This window comes from Camellia sinensis, chromosome 1 (assembly GCF_055761805.1).
Source record: "Camellia sinensis isolate YWXY chromosome 1, ASM5576180v1, whole genome shotgun sequence".
Lineage (NCBI taxonomy): Eukaryota > Viridiplantae > Streptophyta > Magnoliopsida > Ericales > Theaceae > Camellia > Camellia sinensis.
In genome coordinates, this window is record NC_138961.1 from 6,949,302 (window position 1) to 6,972,714 (window position 23,413).

At 29.6% G+C, this 23,413-nt stretch overlaps 1 long non-coding RNA gene across 1 annotated transcript; it reads left to right on the forward strand.

Annotated features, from left to right (window-relative positions):
• Window positions 1-681: 681 nt before the first annotated feature.
• LOC145789506 (uncharacterized) lies at window positions 682-19,952 on the forward strand. The gene is made up of 2 exons (XR_014327510.1): window positions 682-1,677; window positions 19,692-19,952. It is a non-coding gene; the product is annotated as an uncharacterized LOC145789506 (long non-coding RNA).
• The last annotated feature ends 3,461 nt before the right edge of the window (window positions 19,953-23,413 follow it).

Consider the following 23,413-nt stretch of genomic DNA (forward strand, 5'->3'; position numbering starts at 1 on the left):
CTCTCTCTCTCTCTCTCTCTCTCTCTCTCTAATTTCATTTATTGCTTTATTCTAGTTGGTCGTGCTTCCCCACCATCTATCTCATCTATTTATCAATAGTGTAATTATAATCTTTGAATCAATCATCAATTTTTTTAAAAAAAAAATCAAAAAATTAAGAAATTAAGATTGGTATTGGAGTTTCCACAGGCCTTGAGAATTAAAAACTCACTTTTGCTTAATTTATAGTACTAGCATATCACCCGTGCTATGCACGGATTGTGTTTACAATTATCTATATAGGTGAATTGTGATTTTTAAATGTTTTTTTTTTAAAATTTTTTCTTTTTTTCCTTTTTTATATTATATTAAAATTTGATATTTTGATAATAATCATATATGTTGAATTTTTCAAGAAATTAAATATCTTTTTTTTATTATATTATATTAAAATTTAATATTTTTACATCTACCATTACTCAATAGTTTTTGTAAATTTTATAATGAGGCAGACACGTGTTTTACATCAGACGGGTCAGAGTGTTTGACTTGACGACCATAGTCAAAAAACCCAAGGGAATTCCCAGTACAATAACCCATTACCCACTCTTTTCTTTTTTTCTAACAATCGCGCGCTCTCTCTCTCTCTCTCTCTCTCTCTCTCTATCAAATAACCTTTTTATTCTTTACCTTTCTTTTTATTATATATATGTTTTTAATATATTAAAGTGTTATTATGAGGAATAATAATCATATGTGTTGGGACTTTTTAAGAAATTCATATATGTTAGATTTTAAAGAATTTTTTTATACTTGTTCTTAATGCATTAAAGTGTTATTATGAGGGTAAGACTTGGAGTTGGGAAAAATTAATAAATGCTAAGATTTTTTTTTTTAAATCAAAAATTAGGAAATTTAGATTGGGAGATTAAAACTCCCACAAGGCTTGGGATTAAAAACCTCATTTTGCTTAATATATAGTATAGATATAGATATATAGATAGATAGATAGATAGATTATGATTTTTATTTTTATTTTTTTTTAAATGTCTTTTTTTTTCTTTTTTATATTAATATTTTGATAATAATCATATGTGTTGGACTATTTAACGAATTAAATGTCTTTTTTTTTATTATATTATATTAAAGTTTAATATTTTGATAATAATCATATGTGTTGGACTTTTTAAGAAATTTTTTTTATACTTCTTTTTAATGCATTAAAGTGTTATTATGAGGGATAATAATCATATGTGTTGGGACTTTTCAAGAAATTCATATGTGTTGGATTTCAAAGAATTTTTTTTTATGCTTGTTCTTAATGCATTAAAGTGTTATTATGAGGGTAAGACTTGGGAGCCTTTAATAAAGGCTAAGATTTTTTTTTTTAAATCAAAAAATCAAAAAATTTAGATTGAGAATTCCCAGTACAATAACCCATTACCCACTCTTTTCTTTTTTTCCATCAACCGCACTCTCTCTCTCTCTCTATCAAATAACCTTTTTATTCTTTACCTTTCTCCGTTTGCATACCATCACCTACCTTTTATTCAAACCCCCTCCCCCCCCCCCTCCTCCCCTCTTCTTCTTGCTTTTTGTCGGTAGCTTTCATGGCGGTTTTACCTACAAGCCCCACGTGCTTGGAGCTCTCAATATCTATGCCAGGCTTTGCTTCATCGCACTCTCTTCCTTCGTCCGGTAATCGACAAACTCTGCTTGTTTTTCTTTCTATTATATATATGTTCTTAATATATTAAAGTGTTATTATGAGGGATAATAATTATATGTGTTGGGACTTTTTAAGGAATCCATATGTGTTAGATTTTAAAGAATTTTTTTTATATTTGTTCTTAATGCATTAAAGTGTTATTATGAGGGTAAGACTTGGGAGTTGGGAAAAATTAATAAATGATAAGATTTTTTTTTAAATCAAAAAATCAAAAAATTTAAATTGGGAGATTAGAACTCCCACAAGGCTTGGGGTTAAAAATTCCCTTTTGCTTAATATATAACTAGCCCATCACCCGTGCTATGCACGAGATAATTATAGATATTTATATTTGTTTTAGATTTTTTTAATATATAAATTATGTTTTTTTTAAGATTTTTTATAAAAATAATTTAACAATCTTATCACTAATCATAATGTATGAGAGAAGTTGAAAAAGGTGCTGCAGTAGCTATTTTGTATGAGGGAATTTTAAATGCTGATCAGGAAATTTTGACTAAATCAATAAATGTAGACATGTGAAAAGACATGTGGATTGAAAAAAGTTAATAAATGCTGATCAGGAGATTTTGACCAAATCAATAAATGCTGTGTTTTTTTTTAATAAAAAATTTAGAAAATTCAGATTGGGATTATTTAGAGTCATTGAACAAACTACAATCACATTTTTCTTTTTGTGAGTTAACTTCAATCATATTAAAAAATCAAATTATAAATAAAAGGAGATAACTTCAATCATACAAATCACAAATTTTTTAATGCTATCTAACTACAATGGCATTTTTCTCATAATAAAAAAAATAATTGAAAAAAATAACCATTAAAATAGTAAATAAAAAAGATTATTTAGAATCATTGAACAAATTACAATCACATTTTTCTTTTTGTGGGTGTTTATGTTTATCTAACTTCAATCATATTAAAAAATAAAATTATAAATAAAAATAGATAACTTCAATCATACAAATCAAAATTTTTTTAATGCTATCTAATCATCATCAATAATTAAAAAAACACAATAATTTATTTTTCAAAAAACACAGTGAGTTAAAAAGATCAATTATAATTTTTTTTGTGGTCAAAATACAATCTAATTATCATTAATAATTGGTAAATGATGTGACCCTAATTAGTACAATCCATTTTGTTTTTCAAAAAATACAGTGAGTTAAAAATCAAATCAAAAATTAAGTGAATTGATAATTAAAAAAACACAATAATTTTTTTTCAAAAAACACAGTGAGTTAAAACAATCAATTACAAATTTTTTTTCAAAATACAATCTAATCATTACCAATAATTGGTACTTTAAAAATCAAATCAGAAAAAAATAAAGTCAAATCACAAATATTTTTATTCTATCTAACTACAATCATATTTTTTTCATAAATAATTGTAAACAAAACCATTAAAACAGTAAATAAAAGATTAAATCACATTAAAAAAAAAAAGAACCATTAAACAAACTACAATTACATCACATTTTTCTCATAATAAAAAAATAAATAAATGAAAAAAAGAAACATTAACTAACTACAATCACATTAAAAAAAAAAAAGAAGAACCATTGAACTAACTACAATAACATTTTTTTCTTTGTGAGTGTTTATATTTATTTAATTTCAATCATATTAAAAATAAAATTAAAATAGTAAATAAAAAGATTAAATAACATTAAAAAAAATCATTGAACTAACTACAACAATCATATTAAAAAAGAGAGCCATTGAACAAATTACAATCAAATCACATTACAATCACATTTTTTTTTTCTTTGTGAGTGTTTATGTTTATTTAACTTCAATCATATTAAAAATAAAATTAAAATAGTAAATAAAAAGATTAAATAACATTAAAAAAAATCATTGAACTAACTATAACAATCATATTAAAAAAAAAGAGCCATTGAACAAACTATAAAATAAATAAATAAATAAAAAAACTATTAAACTAACTACAATCACATTAAAAAAAAAATCATTCAATTAATTATAATAACATTTTTCTCTTTGTGAGGGTTTATATTTATCTAATTTTAATCATATTAAAAAATCAAATTATATTTTTTTATTCGCTGGACAAATCACAAATATTTTTATGCGCTATCTAACTACATATTAAAACAGTAAACAAAATAAAAAGTTAAGAAGGAGAAAACAAAAAGAAGATTTACTATTTGCATACGTGGTCACTGAAGTTGAAAGTGTAGAAGTGAGAAGTCAAGCGGGAGAAAACAAAAAGGAGACTCATTGTTTGCAATAGGTATGTGAAAAGTTAAAAAGAGTGTGTGAATTGGAGAAGTTAAAAACACTTGGAAGAATTTAATAAGTGTTAAGTTTTTTTTTTTCAAAAAAAATCAAAAAAATTAAGAAATTAAGGTTCAGATATGGAACTCCTACAAAACTTGTGGATTAGAGATAGATATAAATAAATAAATAAATAGATATAGATATAGATATTTATATTTGTTTTAAATTTTTTTTAATATACGAATTATTTGTTTTGAAAAAGGTACTGCAGTAATTATGAGAGAAGTCAAAAAGTCTTGTGGGTTGAGAAAAGTTAATAAATGTTGAGGTTAATTTTTTTTTATAAAAAAAAACAAAAAATTAGAAAATTAGGATTGGCATATTGGAGCTCTCACAGGCCTTGGGAGTTAGAAACCCCCTTTTGCTTAATATATAATATAGATATAGATATATATATAGATAGATAGATGGATTATGATTTTTAATTTTTTTTTTTAAAGCGTCTTCTTTTTTTCCTTTTTTATATTATATTAAAGTTTAGTATTTTGATAATAATCATATGTGTTGGACTATTCAAGGGATCAAATGTCTTTTTTTTATTATATTATATTAAAGTTTAATATTTGGATAATAATCATATGTGTTGGACTTTTTAAAAAATTTCTTTTATACTTGTTCTTAATGCATTAAAGTGTTATCTTTGCCTCATCGCACTCTCTTCCTTCGTCCGGTAATCAACAAACTCTGCTTGTTTTTCTTTCTATTATATATATGTTCTTAATACATTAAAGTATTATTATGAGAGATAATAATCATATGTGTTGGGACTTTTCAAGGAATTCATATGTGTTGGATTTCAAAATTTTTTTTTTATGCTTGTTCTTAATTTATTAAATGTTATTATGAGGATAAGACTTGGGAGTTGGGAAAAATTAATAAATGCTAAGTTTTTTTTTTAAATCAAAAAATCAGGAAATTTAGATTGGGAGATTGGAGCTCCCACAAGGCTTGGGGTTAAAAACCTCTTTTTGCTTAATATATAGTATAGATATAGATATATAGATAGATAGATAGATTATGATTTTTAATTTTTTTTTTAAATGTCTTCTTTTTTTTCTTTTTTTATATTATATTAAAGTTTAATATTTTGATAATAATAATATGTGTTGGACTATTCAAGAAATTAAATGTCTTTTTTTTATTATATTATATTAAAATTTAATATTTTGATAATAATCATATGTGTTGGATTTCAAAGAATTTTTTTTATGCTTGTTCTTAATGCATTAAAGTGTTGTTATGAGGGTAAGACTTGGGAGAAATTAATAAATGCTAAGATTTTTTTTTTAAATAAAAAAATCAAAAAATTTAGATTGGGAGATTGGAGCTCCCACAAAGCTTGGGTTAAAAACCCTCTTTTGCTTAATATATAGTATAGATAGATGTGTTGGACTTTTTAAGAAATTTTTTTATGCTTGTTCTTAATACATTAAAATGTTATTATGAGGGATAATAATCATATGTGTTAGGACTTTTCAAGGAATTCATATGTTTTGGATTTCAAAGAATTTTTTTTATGTTTGTTCTTAATGCATTAAAGTGTTATTATGAGGATAAGACTTGGGAGTTGAGAAAAGTTAATAAATTCTAAGATTTTTTTTAAAAAAATCAAAAAATTAAGAAATTTAGACTGGGATATTGGAACTCCCACAAGGCTTGGGGTTAAAAATTTCCTTTTACTTAATATATAGTATAGATAGATAAATAAATAAAAAAAAGAACCATTAAACTAATTACAATCATATTAAAAAAAAGAATCGTTGAACTAACTACAATCACATATTTCTCTTTGTGAGTGTTTATTTTTATCTAACTCGAGTCATATTAAAAAATCAAATTATAATATTTTTTGGCTAGACCAAATACAACAATCACATTAAAAAAAAGAGGTATTGAACAAATTACAATCACATCACATTTTTCCCATTATAAAATAAATAAATGAAAAAAAGAACTATTAAACTAAGTACAATCACATTAAAAAAAAAAAGAATCATTCAACTAATTATAATCACATTTTCTCTTTGTGAGGGTTTGTATTTATCTAACTTCAATCATATTAAAAAATCAAATTATAATTTTTTATTCGCTAGACAAATCACAAATATTTTTATTCGCTATCTTACAATCACATCACATTTTTTCAATAATAAAAAAAATAAATGAAAAAAAAAGAACTATTAAATAAACTACAATCACATTAAAAAAAAATCATTCAAATAATTATAATCACATTTTTCTTTTTGTGAGGGTTTATATTTATCTAACTTCAATCATATTAAAAAATCAAAAATAAAATTAAAATAGTAAATAAAAAGATTAAATAACATTAAAAAAAACTATTGAACTAACTACAACAATCACATTAAAAAAAGAGACATTGAACAAACTACAATCACATCACATTTTTTCCAAAATAAATAAATAAAAAAAAAGAACTATTAAACTAACCATAATCACATTAAAAAAAAGAATCATTCAACTAATAATAATCACATTTTTCTTTTTATGAGAGTTTATATTTATCTAACTTTAATCATATTAAAAAATCAAAAATAAAATTAAAATAGTAAATAATTTCAATCATATTAAAAAAATTAAAAATAAAATTAAAATAATAAATAAAAAGATAAAATAACATTAAAAAAAACCATTGAACATCATATTTTTTTCATAATAAATAAATAAATAAATAAAGAACTATTAAACTAACTACAATCACATTAAAAAAAAAGAATCATTCAGCTAATTATAATCATATTTTCATTTTATCAAATATTTTATATAAATGTAAAACTTATATAGAACCTATACCTGTATAAAAAATGTGATAAAACTTTAAATAGATTATTTAGAATTCCTAATATTTTTTTAATACAATTCTCTTCTTCCGGAGGATGGAGTAACCATCGTAAATATGGATCCGGGGGTGCTGCTGCGAGGGGCTCACAGCAGTTACTGCTATGAGCCGAAACGACGTCGTTTCATGCATATTCAACCCAAAAAAAAAAAAAAAAAAAGGAAGGAAAGTTTGGTTTTTTGGAAGCTTGAACCCGGACAAGTTGAAAAAGCAACAGAGACCTCAACAACTATACTATTTAGGCACCGTTTGGGAAGCCAAAGCTGTGCTGTTGAAAAAAAAAATTAAAAACATTTTTTTGGTTTTTGTTAAAATATTTTATAAAAATAAATTCAAACTCTATTTATAAAAATATTTTTAAAATTTTTAATATTTTTGTTATGTATTTAGTTATGATTTGAGTGTAGAGTTTTAAAAGTAGTATAGAGTTTCAAGTTATGTATTTGGTTATGAATTGTAAAAATAATTTACTAATAAAATTTTATTTTATGTATTTGGTTGCGATTTGAGTGTAGAGTTGTTTTTAAATTAAAAATATTAACATTTTAAATTATTTAAATTTTTTGAATATTTAAATTATTTAAATCTTTTTGTTAAAATAATTTTTTGAATATTTAAATTTTTTGCAAAATAAATTTGTTAGATTATTTACATTATTTAAATATTTAAAATAACATTAAAATTAAAATTATAATTAAAATAAAATTCAAATTCAAATTAAATTAAATTAAATTAAATTAAATTAAATATTTAAAAGTAAATTAAAATTCAATTATTTAAAATACACATCCTAATAAAATAAAACCTCACTTTTTATCATTTCACTGAAAATTAAAATAAAAATAAAAAACACATGAAAAAATATTTGCAAAAAAAAAAAAAAAAAAGAACTTAAAATACATAAATTATTAACAATAATTTATTAATTGAGTTTTATTTTACGTGTTTGTTTACGATTTGAGTGTAAAGTTGTTTTTAAATTTAAAATATTAACATTTTAAATTATTTTTATTTTTTGAATATTTAAATTATTTAAATTTGTTTGTTAAAATAATTTTTTGAATATTTAAATTAAACAAAATAAATCTTTTCCACTGTTATTATGTTTTATTTTATTTGTGTTTGATACATAATAGAGCATCAAATTATACAAATTGGATATCAATTTAAGATTTATTTAAGGAGAAATCACTGTTATTATGTTTCATTGTATTTGTGTTTTATTTTATAAGCTTTATTATGGCTGCAGAATGTAATTTATTTTTTTTTTTGCAAGAATACAGATTGTAATAATAGCAAATTGTAAATATTTTTTTAATGTTGAAACACAGATTGGAGTAAGAGCAGATTGTAATTTTTTTTTTTTTTATGCTGGAATAGAGATGGTAGTAAGTGCAGGTTGTCAATTTTTTTTTATGCTGGAATAAAAATTGTAATAAATATAATATATATCCACAATATCAAAGAGGAGAGTAAGTCACACAGTGGTTGAGGTCTCTGTTGCTTTTTCAACTTGTCCGGGTTCAAGCTTCCAAAAAACCAAACTTTCCTTCCTTTTTTTTTTTTTTTTGGGTTGAATATGCATGAAACGACGTCGTTTCGGCTAACAGCAGTAACTGCTGTGAGCCCCTCGCAGCAGCACCCCCAGATCCCGTAAATATAGATAAGGCAGTAGTAACGCACCAAGACCCTCTTCTATTAACTTCACAAATAAATGTTGTCAATTAATGATGTGACCTTTCGGGGGAACATTTATGGCCGATTATAATATTAGAAATTTCAAAAAAATTTATGAAAATTTTCATCAAATGTCTCATATAATATAAGACTCATATTATGTGAGTAGTCTTATATTTATATAAGATATTTGGATAAATTATAATCATATTACATTTTTTCCATAATAAAATAAATAAATGAAAAAAAAAACTATTAAACTAACTACAATCACATTAAAAAAAAAAAATCATTCAACTAATTATAATCATATTTTTCTCTTTGTCAGGGTTTGTATTTATCTAACTTCAATTATATTAAAAAATCAAATTATAATTTTTTATTTGCTAGACAAATCACAAATATTTTTATGCGTTATCTTACAATCACATCATATTTTTTCCATAATAAAATAAATAAATGAAAAAAAAGAACTATTAAATAAATTACAATCACATTAAAAAAAATCATTCAACTAATTATAATCACATTTTTCTCTTTGTGAGGGTTTATATTTATCTAACTTCAATCATATTAAAAAAATTAAAAATAAAATTAAAATAGTAAATAAAAAGGTTAAATAACATTAACAAAAAACCATTGAACTAACTACAACAATTATATTTAAAAAAGAGTTGTTGAACAAACTACAATCACATCACATTTTTTCCATAATAAATAAATAAAAGAACTATTAAACTAACTACAATCATATTAAAAAAAAATCATTCAACTAATTATAATCACATTTTTCTTTTTGTGAGGGTTTATATTTATCTAACTTTAATCATATTAAAAAATCAAAGATAAAATTAAAATAGTAAATAACTTCAATCATATTAAAAAATTAAAAATAAAATTAAAATAGTAAATAAAAAGATTAAATAACATTAAAAAAATCATTGAACTAATTTTTGATTAACTACAATATTAAAACAGTAAGCAAAAGAAAAAGTTAAGAAGGAAAAATTATAATCACATTTTTCTTTTTGTGAGGGTTTATATTTATCTAACTTTAGTCATATTAAAAAATCAAAAATAAAATTAAAATAATAAATAAAAAGATTAAATAACATTAAAAAAAACCCATTGAACTAATTCTGGATTAACTATAATATTAAAACAATAAACAACAGAAAAAGTTAAGAAGGAGAAAACAAAAATAACACTTACTGTTTGCATACGTGGTCACTGAAGTTGAAAGTGTAGAAGTGAGAACTGAAGGAGGAAGCAAAAAGGAGATTCACTGTTTACAATAGGTATGTGAAAAGTTAAGAAAAATTTGTGTATTGGAGAACTTATAAAGATTTGAAAAAAATTAATAAGTGTTTATTTTTTTAAAACAAAAAACAAAACAAAAAAATTAAGAGAGAGAAAAAAATTAAGAGCCATTGACACAATAATTACGTGGGTCTCTTCGGGAAGCAAAAAGTGGTGGCGTGTAAATACTTGGGGGCTTGACCGAGGAGGTAGTCCCAAAGGCAAATGCCTTTTTTATCATCACACATATACACACCACATAAACACATAGCCATAGTCTCTCTCTCTCTCTCTCTCTCTCTCATTTCATTTATTGCTTTATTCTAGTCGGTGGTGCATCCCCACCCTCTATCTCCTCTATTTATCAATAGTATAATTATAATCTTTGAATCAATCACCAATTTTTTTTTTAAAAAAAAAACAAAAAATTAAGAAATTAGGATTGGCATATTGGAGCTTCCACAGGCTTTGAGGGTTAAAAATTCTCTTTTGCTTAATTTATAGTATAGATAAATAAATGAAAAAAAAGAACCATTAATCTAATTACAATCATATTAAAAAAAAAGAACCGTTGAACTAACTACAATCATATTTTTCTCTTTGTGAGTGTTTATGTTTATCTAACTTGAGTCATATTAAAAAATCAAATTATAATTTTTTTTTTGGCTAGACCAAATACAACAATCATATTAAAAAAAAGGGCTATTGAACAAACTACAATCACATCACATTTTTCCCAAAATAAAATAAATAAATGAAAAAAAACTATTAAACTAAGTACAATCACATTAAAAAAAAAAGAATCATTCAACCAATTATAATCACATTTTTCTCTTTGTGAGAGTTTGTATTTATCTAATTTCAATCATATTAAAAAATCAAATTATAATTTTTTATTCGTTAGACAAATCACAAATATTTTTATGCGCTATCTTACAATCACATCACATTTTTTCAATAATAAAATAAATAAATGAAAAAAAAGAACTATTAAATAAATTACAATCACATTAAAACAAATCGTTCAACTAATTATAATCACATTTTTCTCTTTGTGAGGGTTTATATTTATCTAACTTAAATCATATTAAAAAATAAAAAATAAAATTAAAATTGTAAATAAAAAGATTAAATTACATTAAAAAAAACCATTGAATTAACTGCAACAATCATATTAAAAAAAGAGTCATTGAACAAACTACAATCACATCACATTTTTTCCATAAATAAATAAATAAATAAAAAAAGAACTATTAAACTAACTACAATTACATTAAAAAAAAAGAATCATTCAACTAATAATAATCACATTTTTCTTTTTGTGAGGGTTTATATTTATCTAACTTTAATCATATTAAAAAATCAGAAATAAAATTAAAATAGTAAATAACTTCAATCATATTAAAAAATTAAAAATAAAATTAAAATAGTAAATAGAAAGATTAAATAACATTAAAAAAAAACCATTGAACATCACATTTTTTCCATAATAAATAAATAAAGAATTATTAAACTAACTACAATCAGATTAAAAAAAGAATCATTCAACTAATTATAATTATATTTTTCTTTTTGTCAAATATTTTATTTAAATGTAGGACTTATATAGATCCTATACCAATATAAAAAATGTGATAAAACTTTAAATAGATTATTTAGAATTTCTAACAATTTTTTTTCATACAATTCTCTTCTTTCAGAGCAATATTCATGAGGATGGAGGCAACCATCATAAATATAGATAAGGCAGTAGCAACGCTCCGGGCCCCTCTTCGATTAACTTCACAAATAAATGTTGTCAATTAATGATGTGACCTCTGGGGAGAATAATTAAGGCCGATTATAATATTAGAAGTCTCAAAAAATTTTATCAAAATTTTTATCAAATGTCTCATATAGTATAAGACTCATATTATGTGAGTAGTTTTACATCTATATAAGATATTTGGACAAACTGTAATCATATCACATTTTTCTCATAATAAAATAAATAAATGAAAAAAAAGAACTATTAAACTAACTACAATCACATTAAAAAAAATAATCATTCAACTAATTATAATCACATTTTTCTCCTTGTAAGGGTTTGTATTTATCTAATTTCAATCATATTAAAAAATCAAATTATAATTTTTTATTCGCTAGACAAATCACAAATATTTTTATGCGTTATCTTACAATCACATCACATTTTTCCCATAATAAAATATATAAATGAAAAATAGAACTATTAAACAAACTACAATTACATTAAAAAAAAAAATCATTCAACTAATTATAATTACATTTTTCTCTTTGTGAAGGTTTATATTTATCTAACTTCAATCATGTTAAAAAATTAAAAATAAAATTAAAATAGTAAATAAAAAGATTAAATAACATTAAAAAAAACTATTAAACTAAATACAACAATCATATTAAAAAAATAGCCATTGAACAAACTACAATCACATCACATTTTTTTCATAATAAATAAATAAATAAATAAAAGAACTATTAAACTAACTACAATCACATTAAAAAAAACAATCATTCAACTAATTATAATCACATTTTTCTTTTTGTGAGGGTTTATATTTATCTAACTTTAATCATATTAAAAAATCAAAAATAAAATTAAAATAGTAAATAACTTCAATCATATTAAAAAATTAAAAATAAAATTAAAATAGTAAATAAAAAGATTAAATAACATTAAAAAAAACCATTGAACATCACATTTTTCCCATAATAAATAAATAAATAAAAAAAGAACTATTAAACTAACTACAATCACATGAAAAAAAAATCATTCAATTAATTATAATCACATTTTTCTTTTTGTGACGGTTTATATTTATCTAACTTTAATCATATTAAAAAATTAAAAATAAAATTAAAATGTGATTGTAATTTGTTCAATGTCTCTTTTTTTAATATGATTGTTGTAGTTAGTTCAATGATTTTTTTTAATGTTATTTAATCTTTTTATTTACTATTTTAATTTTATTTTTAATTTTTTATTTATCATATTAAAAAAAAGGCATTGAACAAATTACAATCGTATCACATTTTTCCCATAATAAAATAAAAAAATAAAAAAAAGAACTATTAAACTAACTACAATCACATTAAAAAAAAGAATCATTCAACTAATTATAATCACATTTTTTTTATGAGGGTTTATATTTATCTAACTTTAATCATATTAAAAAATTGAAAATAAAATTAAAAAGTAAATAAAAAGATTAAATAACATTAAAAAAAACCATTGAACTAATTTTTGATTAACTACAATATTAAAACAGTAAGCAAAAGAAAAAGTTAAGAAAGAGAAATTATAATCACATTTTTCTTTTTGTGAGGGTTTATATTTATCTAACTTTAGTCATATTAAAAAATCAAAAATAAAATTAAAATAGTAAATAAAAAGATTAAATAACATTAAAAAAAACCATTGAACTAATTTTTGATTAACTATAATATTAAAATAATAAACAAAAGAAAAAGTTAAGAAGGAGAAAACAAAAATAACACTTACTGTTTGCATACGTGGTCACTGAAATTGAAAGTGTAGAAGTGAGAACTGAAGAAGGAGGAAGCAAAAAGGAGATTCATTGTTTACAATAGGTATGTGAAAAGTTAAGAAAAGTTTGTGTATTGGAGAGCTTATAAAGATTTGAAAAAATTTAATAAGTGTTTGTTTTTTTTTTTTAGAAAAACAAAACAAATAAATTAAGAGAGAGAAAAAAATTAAGAGCCATTGATACAATAATTACATGGGTCTCTTCGGGAAGCAAAAAGTGGTGGCGGCGTGTAAATACCTGGGGGCTTGACCGAGGAGGTAGTCCCAAAGGCAAATGCCCTTTTTATCATCACACGTATACACACCACATAAACACATAGCCACAGCCCCTCTCTCTCTCTCTCTCTCTCTCTCTCTCTCTCTCTCTCTCTCTCTCTCATCTCATTTATTGCTTTATTCTAGTTGGTCGTGCTTCCCCACCCTCTATCTCCTCTATTTATCAATAGTGTAATTATAATCTTTGAACCAATCACCAATTTGTTTTAAAAAAAAAACAAAAAATTAAGAAATTAGGATTGGCATATTGGAGCTTCCACAAGCCTTGAGGGTTAAAAATCCCCTTTTGATTAATATATAGTATAGGCTAGCATATCACCATGCACGGATTGTGTTTACAATCTATACTATATATTAAGTAAAAGGGGGTTTCTAACCCCCAAGGCCTATGGGAGCTCCAATATGCCAATCCTAATTTTTTAATTTTTAATTTTTTTTTTAAAATTAACCTCCGCATTTATTAACTTCTCTCAACCTACAAGATTTTTTTACTTATCTCATAATTACAGCACTACCTTTTCCAAAACAAATAATATGTATATTAAAAAAAAATTTAAAAAAATATAAATATCTAGATCTATATTTATCTATTTATTTATATCTATCTCTAACCCACAAGTTTTGTGTGAGTTCCAATATCTGAACTTTAATTTTTTAATTTTTTTGATTTTTTTTTTTAAAAAAAACTTAGCACTTATTAAATTCTTCCAAATCTTTTTAACTTCTCCAATACACACACTCTTTTTAACTTTTCACATAGCTATTGCAAACAGTGAGTCTCCTTTTTATTTTCTCCTGCTTGACTTCTCACTTCTATACTTTCAACTTCAGTGACACGTATGCAAACATGAAAAGGGTACTGCAATAACTATACACGGATTGTATCTATAATTATTTGTATGTGGGGATTTTAAATGCTGATCAGGAAATTTTTACCAAATCAATAAATGTAGGCATGTGGAAAGACAGGTGGATTGAAAAAAGTTAATAAATGCTGATCAAGAGATTTTGACTAAATCAATAAATGCTGATTTTTTTTTAATAAAAAATTTAGAAAACTAAAATTGGGATATTGAAGCTCCCACAAGCCTTGGGATTAAAAACTCATTTTACTTAATATATAGTATAGATAGATAGAAAGATAGATAGATAGATAGATAGATAAATAAATAGATTTAATAAGAATTTATGTTTGTTTTAGATATTTTTTTAATATACAAATTATTTTTTTAAAGATTTTTTTATAAAAATAATTTAACAATCTCATCACTAGCCATAGTGTATGTGTAATGCCCTAAAAAATAATACATAAAACCCATCATTTAGACATACAGTGATATAAGAAAATCAACACCCTTCTATTCATCAGAGTAGTTCTTACAACAGTATTACATGTTAACAACAAAAGGAAATGCCCTACGGGCTTACAGCTTTCCAAGTCAACATTTGATTACAAAAAGAAGAGTACTAACTCAATTACATCTTAAGCCATTGGCTTGAATTTACATGTAATACAACTAAAAACACAAAACAGTCCCATAGTCCCAAGCCTCCCAAGCTACGTCCTTGGAGGTGGCATGCTACATGTACCTGAAAATGATGTCCCTTAAAGGGTGAGCCACAGCCCAGTAGAAATATACTAAACCAACTATAAGCAATGACTAAAATAATAGCATTCGACAGATGGTCCACACTTATATTCCAAAACACACCATATTACAGTTCATGACAATCATGTCCATGTTACATTTCATTTTCGTTTTCTCAGTTCACAATCCTGGCTCAGAACCTGGCCATATATTTTAATTGAGATAATGACTCATATTAAACGTTTCCTATTTCATAATAGATAAGAATACTAGCTATATCAACACATCAACAGATAAGCATATGAGCTATATCAACACTTTCATAGATAAGCATATGAGCTATATCAACACTTCCACAGATAAGCATATGAGCTGTATCTACGGAGTCCATCCTATATCTCCTCCCAAACACTATCCGGTTTAGAGGTACATTCCCTCTCTTCCCCTAAATCGTGGAGTACATCCCCTATCTCCTCCCACACAACACAATGCATATAAACAATTATCATATACATATTCAATCAATACATAAAGTTAATGTATTCTTTCAACCGTCATATTCGATGACACATTCCATTGATTAGTTTTAGTTTGTCTAATCATCATGCATTGTCTACAACAATCAAGACTATCCTCCACCGATAGCCCAAAGTAGTTATCTCTAAACAGAAAATAAATGCACCAAATGGATAGTATATCAACATTTCGTCTAGGTGAGCGATAAATTTATCCAACTACACCCTTTAACCCCATACATTTCCAATTTGAATATATCCTATTCAATTTCTCATTTCTCAAAATTAATTGTACAAATTAATTTAACAACAATTAGGGCTTTTTCCCATAATTACAACACCAACCCTAAGGTTCCATTTTCATCATTAATCCAACATCAAGTCCATTTTCCAATGTATTACATACAAAAAAGGTTTTAAACTTTGAAAACCCCTCTTTTGAAAATTACACAATAACCCCAAACTTTTTCGAAATTACGCAACAACCCCCAACATATCGAAATACCAAAATTTAAACACAGCTCATAAAATGGAGTAGGATATCCCTACCTCGAAGTTAGAGCTCAAATGGAGAAGAGACCAAAACCAAAGTGCTCCAAACTCCAAACTTTTCGGATCAAAACGAAGCCCTCGACGATCAACACAATTTTTACAAAGGCTGAAGGAAAGGGAAGCACTCTAACTAGATCAAACCCTAGAGAGAAGGGAGTTTCTAGAGAGAGAGAGCGAATGTAAAAAGTGATTCAAAAATGCCTAACTGCCTTCTGATATACGATAGGTCCGCTCGAGCGAAAAACACAACGCTCAAGCGTCAAGAACAAAACACAAGGTCCGCTCAAGCGCAAGAAGGCCCGCTCGAGCGCCAAGACACAAAGATAAAGCACATCCGCTCGAGCATGAAAAATCAGTCCGCTCGAGCGCAAATTCCCCCCTTCTAGAACTTTTACCAAAAATGTACTATCTGCTCAAGCCCCAACGAGCCCGCTCGAGCGCAGGAAACCCGGTCGAGCATAGAAATCACACCTGCAGAAGTTTTGCAGGGACACGAAATACTGGAAAGGTGTAAATTCCGCTCAAGCGGAAAAAGACCCGCTCGAGCGGACTAGTCAAAAACTGAGCAACAACAATGGGAGCCAAAGCTCTACCAATCTGTAACAACCAAGTCCATCACAACCTAAAACTCAAACAAATGGAATTAAAGGACGACAACAAGATGGATACCACTAACCACTCCACGGAACTAAATTCTGGAATACAACAGATACAGAAAGGGAAAACCGGATCGCTATAGTATGAGAGAAGTTGAAAAGGGCGTAGGAGTAGATATAGGAGAAGTCAAAAAGTGGGTTGGGAGAAGTCAATAAATGCTGAGTTTTTTTTTTAAATCAAAAAATTAGGAAATTTATATTGGGATATTGGAGCTCCCACAAGGCTTGGGGGTTAGAAATCCCATTTTCTTTAATATATAGATACTAGCATATCACCCGTGCTATGCACGGATTGTGTTTACAATCTATACTATATATTAAGTAAAATGAGGTTTCTAACCCCCAAGGCCCGTGAGAGCTCCAATATGCCAATCCTAATTTTCTAATTTTTTGTTTTTTTTAAAAAAAAAAATTAACCTCAACATTTATTAACTTCTCTCAACCCACAAGATTTTTTGACTTATCTCATAATTATTGCACTATCTTTTTCAAAACAAATAATTTGTATATTAAATTTTTTTTAAAAGAATATAAATATCTATATCTATATCTATCTATTTATTTATATCTATCTCTAACCCACAAATTTTGTGTGAGTTTAAATATCTGAACTTTAATTTCTTAATTTTTTTATTTTTTTTGAAAAAAAACTTAACACTTACTAAATTCTTCCAAGTCTTTTTAACTTTTCCAATACACACACTCTTTTTAACTTTTCACATACCTATTGCAAACAGTGAGTCTCCTTTTTATTTTCTCTTGCTTGACTTCTCACTTCTACACTTTCAATATAGCGATCCCGGTTTCCCTTTTCTTATTTATTGTATCCGGACTTAGGTTCCGTGGAGTTGGTTGTTGTACATATTTCGTTTACATCATTTACTCTTTGTATTTGAGTCTTGGGTTGTGTTGGGCAGGTTTGAAATAGGTTGGTTGAGCTTAGAAACCAAAACTAGTTGCCTAGATTTTGGCCTCCACGCTCGAGCGGAGCTTTTGACGCTCGAGCGGGGCCTTTGTTGTTGATTGTCTGCTCGAGCGGGAATATCACCCTTCCAGTATTTTCCTCTGTAGTGTTGGGCGCTCGAGCGGGGAGTTTAACGCTCGAGCGTGAGTTTGTGTGTGACGCTCGAGCGTGAGTTTGTGTGTGACGCTCGAGCGGGGAGTTGGACGCTCGAGCAGGGACCTGGTTCAGCATAAGTTCTGGGAGCATGTATCCGGCGCTCGAGCAGCGGTTTGGACGCTCGAGTGGGAGTCTGTGAGTGACGCTCGAGCGGGGGTTTCCACGCTCGAGCGGGGCGACTTTTATATAAAGCCGAGATCCGACTTTTTGGATCATTTTTCAACATCCTTTCTCTTTCCTACTTTTCCAAAAAGTTATTTTGAGAGCTCCTCTCACTAAAACCTTAACTTCTCTCTTAGGATTGATCTAGTAGGAGTTGTTTCCTCACCTTTGACCTTTGTAAAAGTTGTGTTGATTGTCGAGGGCTATCTTTTGATCCGAAAATTTTGGGATTTGGAGCATCTTCAATTTCTCCAACTTCTTCCCTTGAGCTCCGAATTTGAGGTAGGGATTCCTACTCACTCTTATGGTCTTTGACATAGATTTTTGGTTGTTTTGATAAAGTGTTGGAGTTGGGTAATTTTGGGACTTAGGGTTCCAAAATGTTTAAAGGGGGGTTTTGTTATTTTGATTCCTAAATACGTATTTTGGGTTCCAAAATAAGGTTATGGTTGTTGGTTGTTGATATTTGAACCTTTGGGTTAATATTGAGGAATGGGGAAGAAAGCCCTAATTTGTGTATAAATTAATTGGTATAATTAATTTTGGAAAGTTGTGGATTTATGAAATTGAGTTGTAAATAATGAAATTGGCTCATTATGAGACGGACTAGTGGAGTTGGATTTATTAATCGCTCACTTTTGAAAACATTGATAATTTATCTGTTAATGCATTTATTATCTGTTTAGATATAATTGCTTTGGGCTACCGGTGGAGGGTAGTCGTGATCGTTGTAGACAATGCATGTTGATTAGGCAAACTAAAACTAATCAATTGGATGTGTCATAGAGTATGACGGTTGATAGAATACATTAACTTTATGTATTGATTGATTGTGTATATGATATGTGTTTATATACATTATGACGTGTGGGAGGAGATAGGGGATGTACTCCACGATTCAGGGAAAGATAGGGGTTAGGAGGAAATAGGGGATGGACTCCGTTGATACAACACTAAAATGTGTATCATTTGATGTGTTGATATAGCTCATATGCTTATCTATGGAAGTGTTGATATAGCTCATATGCTTATCTGTGGAAGTGTTGATATAGCTCAAATGCTTATCTGTGGATGTGTTGATATAGCTCATATGCTTATCGGATGAAATGTTGATACAGCTAGTGTGCTTATCTATTGTAAAGGGGGAAAATATTTAATTTGAGTCATTACCTCATTTAAATTGTTGGCCAGGTTCTGAGCCGTAGTTGTGGATTGAGAAAATTGATAAGAAATGGAAAAATGAAATGAAACATGTACACATATGTCATGTAATGGAAATGGTTTATGAATTGGTTTATGTGAGTCAATATTTATCAATTGCTAAGGTCTTAGTTGTTGCTCATATTGTGTTTTGCATATCTTTACTGGGCGTTGGCTCATCCTATATGGGACATCATTTTCAGGTACAGGTAGCATGCCATCTCCAAGGACATAGCTTGGGAGGCTAGAGGCAGACAGACCTTTTAGTTGATTGTTTTCTTTTGATGTATTACATGTAAAATTTTAATCCAAGGGCTTAATATGTATTGAGTTAGCACTCTTCTTTTTGTAACCAAGTGTTAACTTGAAAAGTTGTAAACCCGTAGGGCATTTGTTTTTGTTGTTAACATGTAATACTTTTGTAAGAACTACTCTGATGAATAGAAAGACGTTTATTTATTGCATGTTGATGTATGTCAAGAATGATGGGTTTTATATATTATTTTGAGGGCGTTACAACTTGGTATCAGAGCGTACCGGGTTCGAATACTTTGGGTACGTAGGAAGTGATTAGTATCACAATGGGTTTGTCTCGCTTGATTAGAGACTTAGATGTAATGTTAGGTGCTTATGTGATAACATGCTTACGTGACTATATGGGTATGAAATGTAGTTTCTATGACGTTGATTGGATCCTTGGGTTCTTGTGAGTCTTGTTGGAAAAGCACTTGATCAATGCTGTTTCTAACCGGAACTCTAGTAACGCCTCGAGACTATCATTATCTGAAAATGAAATCCGTAATTGCTTATATGTTTATGTGCTTACGTGGAATGAATTACAGTTGTCCATGAGTTAGGACACGAGTGTTTAGCTTCGGCACATTTGTGAATGTGCTAACATCCTTCGTTATCTTTATTAGGATGCCAGGACGAGGACAAGGTGGTAGGCGTGGTAGGCCTATGAGGCAGGAAGTGCCAATACCGGATGAGATTCCGGCAGTGCAGGAGGGAGATGGTCAGACCAATGTGCCCGAGCCAGCAGGTCAGGAGGCTATGGGCGCTTTAGCCCGTGGGATAGCCGATGCTTTGAGGGAGTCAATGGGTATTCTCTGAGCTGAGAATCCGGTTCAGGCTCAAGTGCCGGCCCAAGTTGTTGAGGCAGGGCCTTCTTTCTTGAAGAGGGAGTTCTTCTGGTCAAATCCGGACGAGTTTATTGCGGATCCGAAGGAGCCACTTAAGGCGAATGAGTGGTTGGAGCAGATAACAAAGACGTTCGAGATGCTAGGCATCGAGGATGGAGCGTTGAAAGTGACCTTGGCGTCTTTCCAGCTTAAGGGGGATGCGGGTCAATGGTGGAAGTACACGAAGGGTCGTATTGGTGGAAAATGGGAGGCTTTTGTAGAGGCTTTCCAGGAGAAGTACTTATCTCTAGCTGTCAGAAAGAAGCTGAGAGACCAGTTTTGCCAGCTTAGGCAATTGGGTTTGTCAGTGGTCGAGTTTGAGGCTACTTTTACTAGCTTGTCCAGGTTTGCACCTGAACTTGTGGCGTCCGAGGAACGCCGTTGCCTCGAGTTTGAGAAGAAGATGAGGCGGGAACACAAGATGAGAGTTGGGGGTTCGATGACTCGGGATTTTGGGCGTTTGGTAGATACTGCTGCCCATATGGAAATCATGATGCAGGAGGAGGAGGAAGGGCAGAGAGGCTCCAAGATGAGCCAGGATGGTCAGGGCGATGGCAAGAGATAGAGGGGTTCTAACCCTCAGCAGTCTCAGGGCGGTGTTGCTAGATCGACCTTTCCAGTGACGAGTGCAGGCTCGAGGAGAGAAAATCAGGGTGAGTTCACCTGTTACAAGTGTGGCCAGTTGGGCCACAAGGCTTCTGTTTGCCCGCAGAGGGGAGGAGGTCAGAGAGCTGCTTCTTCTTCAGCTAGACCTCAGGGCCAGAGTCAGGCTAGGGGTCAGCCACTGTCTTGCTATCAGTGTGGTCAGCCGGGGCACCTGAAGAGGTTTTGCCCGCAGTTAGGTGCCACGTCGAGAGCGTCTGGTTCTAGGAAGACGTAGAGTTTTCAGCCAGCTCAGTCTGTGCAGGCCTCGAGGGCCAATCCGGGGGCTTCGTCGTCCCAGTCTGTGCAGCAGTCGTATGCTCCGAGGGGTGAGCAGGTGGATCAGGGGCCTACAGGGCACGTGTATGCTGTTACCACACAGGATCTAGTACCGGCTCCATCAGTTGTGAGAGGTACCTTTCTGTTTTGCAACTCAGTTGCTAGTGTGTTGATTGATACAGGTGCATCTCATTCTTTTGTATCTGCTGCATTTGCATCTGTGTTGGATTTGGAGTTGGCACTATTAGCATCTCCTATTTGTGTAGTATCACCTGTTGGGGGTGAATTGATTTTGAAACACGGATGTAGATGTTATGATATAGAGGTCGCCGATCGTAGGCTTCCGTTTCCTTTCGTAGTTATGCCCATGACGGGATTTGATGTTATTTTGGGTATGGACTGGCTATCGTCATACCGGGCTGTTATCGATTGCTACCGCCAGAGGGTCACAATATGTAGCTTGAGCGGGGAGTGTTTCCATTTCTTGGGAGACCGAGTTGGTAGTGTGTTGCCACCGGTGTATGATCCGCGAGGGCGGAGTGAGCTTAGTGGTCTTCTCGCTAGCTTTATGAGTGGTAAGTGTGATGAGACCCAGATTGTATTACCGAGAGTGGTTTGTGAGTATTCGGATGTTTTTCCAGAAGATCTCATTAGTTTGCCACCTCACCGAGAGATAGAGTTCTCTATTGATTTAGTGCCCGACACGGTGCCGATTTCTATGGCACCTTATCGTTTTCCCCAGCCGAGTTGAGTGAGTTGAAGATTCAGCTCCAGGAATTGCTAGATAAGGGTTTTATTTGCCCTAGTGTTTCGCCGTGGGGAGCACCGGTCCTCTTTGCTAAAAACAAAAATGGTGCCTTGAGACTTTGCATCGATTACCGAAAATTGAATCAGGCTACGGTCAAGAATAAGTACCTTATGCCCTGAATAGATGATTTGTTTGACCAGTTGAAGGGTTCCCGTTGTTTCTCTAAGATAGACTTGAGATCGGGTTACCACTAGTTAAGGGTCAGGGAGGAGGATATTCCGAAGACGGCATTCCGTGCGCGGTATGGCTATTATGAGTTTCTGGTAATGCCATTTGGGCTTACCAATGCACCGGCAGTCTTTATGGACTTGATGAACCGGATCTTCCGGGAATTCTTAGATCGTTTTGTGGTCGTTTTCGTGGACGACATTCTGATTTATTTGCCTTCTGAGGAAGAGCACGAGGAACACTTGAGAGTGGTGCTTGAGTTGCTTAGAGCCCAGAAGTTGTATGCCAAGTTTGGGAAGTGTGAGTTCTGGCTAAGAGAGGTCAAATTCTTAGGCCATGTGGTATCCGAGGAAGGGGTGTCTGTTGATACATCCAAGGTAGAGGCAGTGCAAGATTGGGCACAGCCTAAGAGTGTTTTTGAGATCCGCAGTTTTCTGGGATTAGCTGGGTATTATCGCCGGTGAAAGATTTCTCCAGGCTAGCTTCGCCGTTGACAAGGTTGACGCAGAAAGGGGTCAAGTTTGTATGGAGTGAGACTTGTGAAAAGTCGTTCCAGGAGTTGAAAGTTAGATTGACCACTACTCCGATTTTGATTATTCTAGAGAGAGGTTTGGGTTATGCGGTTTATTGTGATGCCTCACGAGAGGGTTTGGGTTGTGTGTTGATGCAAGAGGGGAAAGTGGTAGCTTATGGCTCACGTCAGTTGAAAATACACGAGAAGAATTACCCTACACATGACCTAGAGTTAGCAGCAGTGATCTTTGCCTTGAAAATTTGGAAGCACTACCTTTATGGTGAGAGGTTCGAGGTGTTCTTGGACCATAAAATTTTGAAGTATCTGTTTACA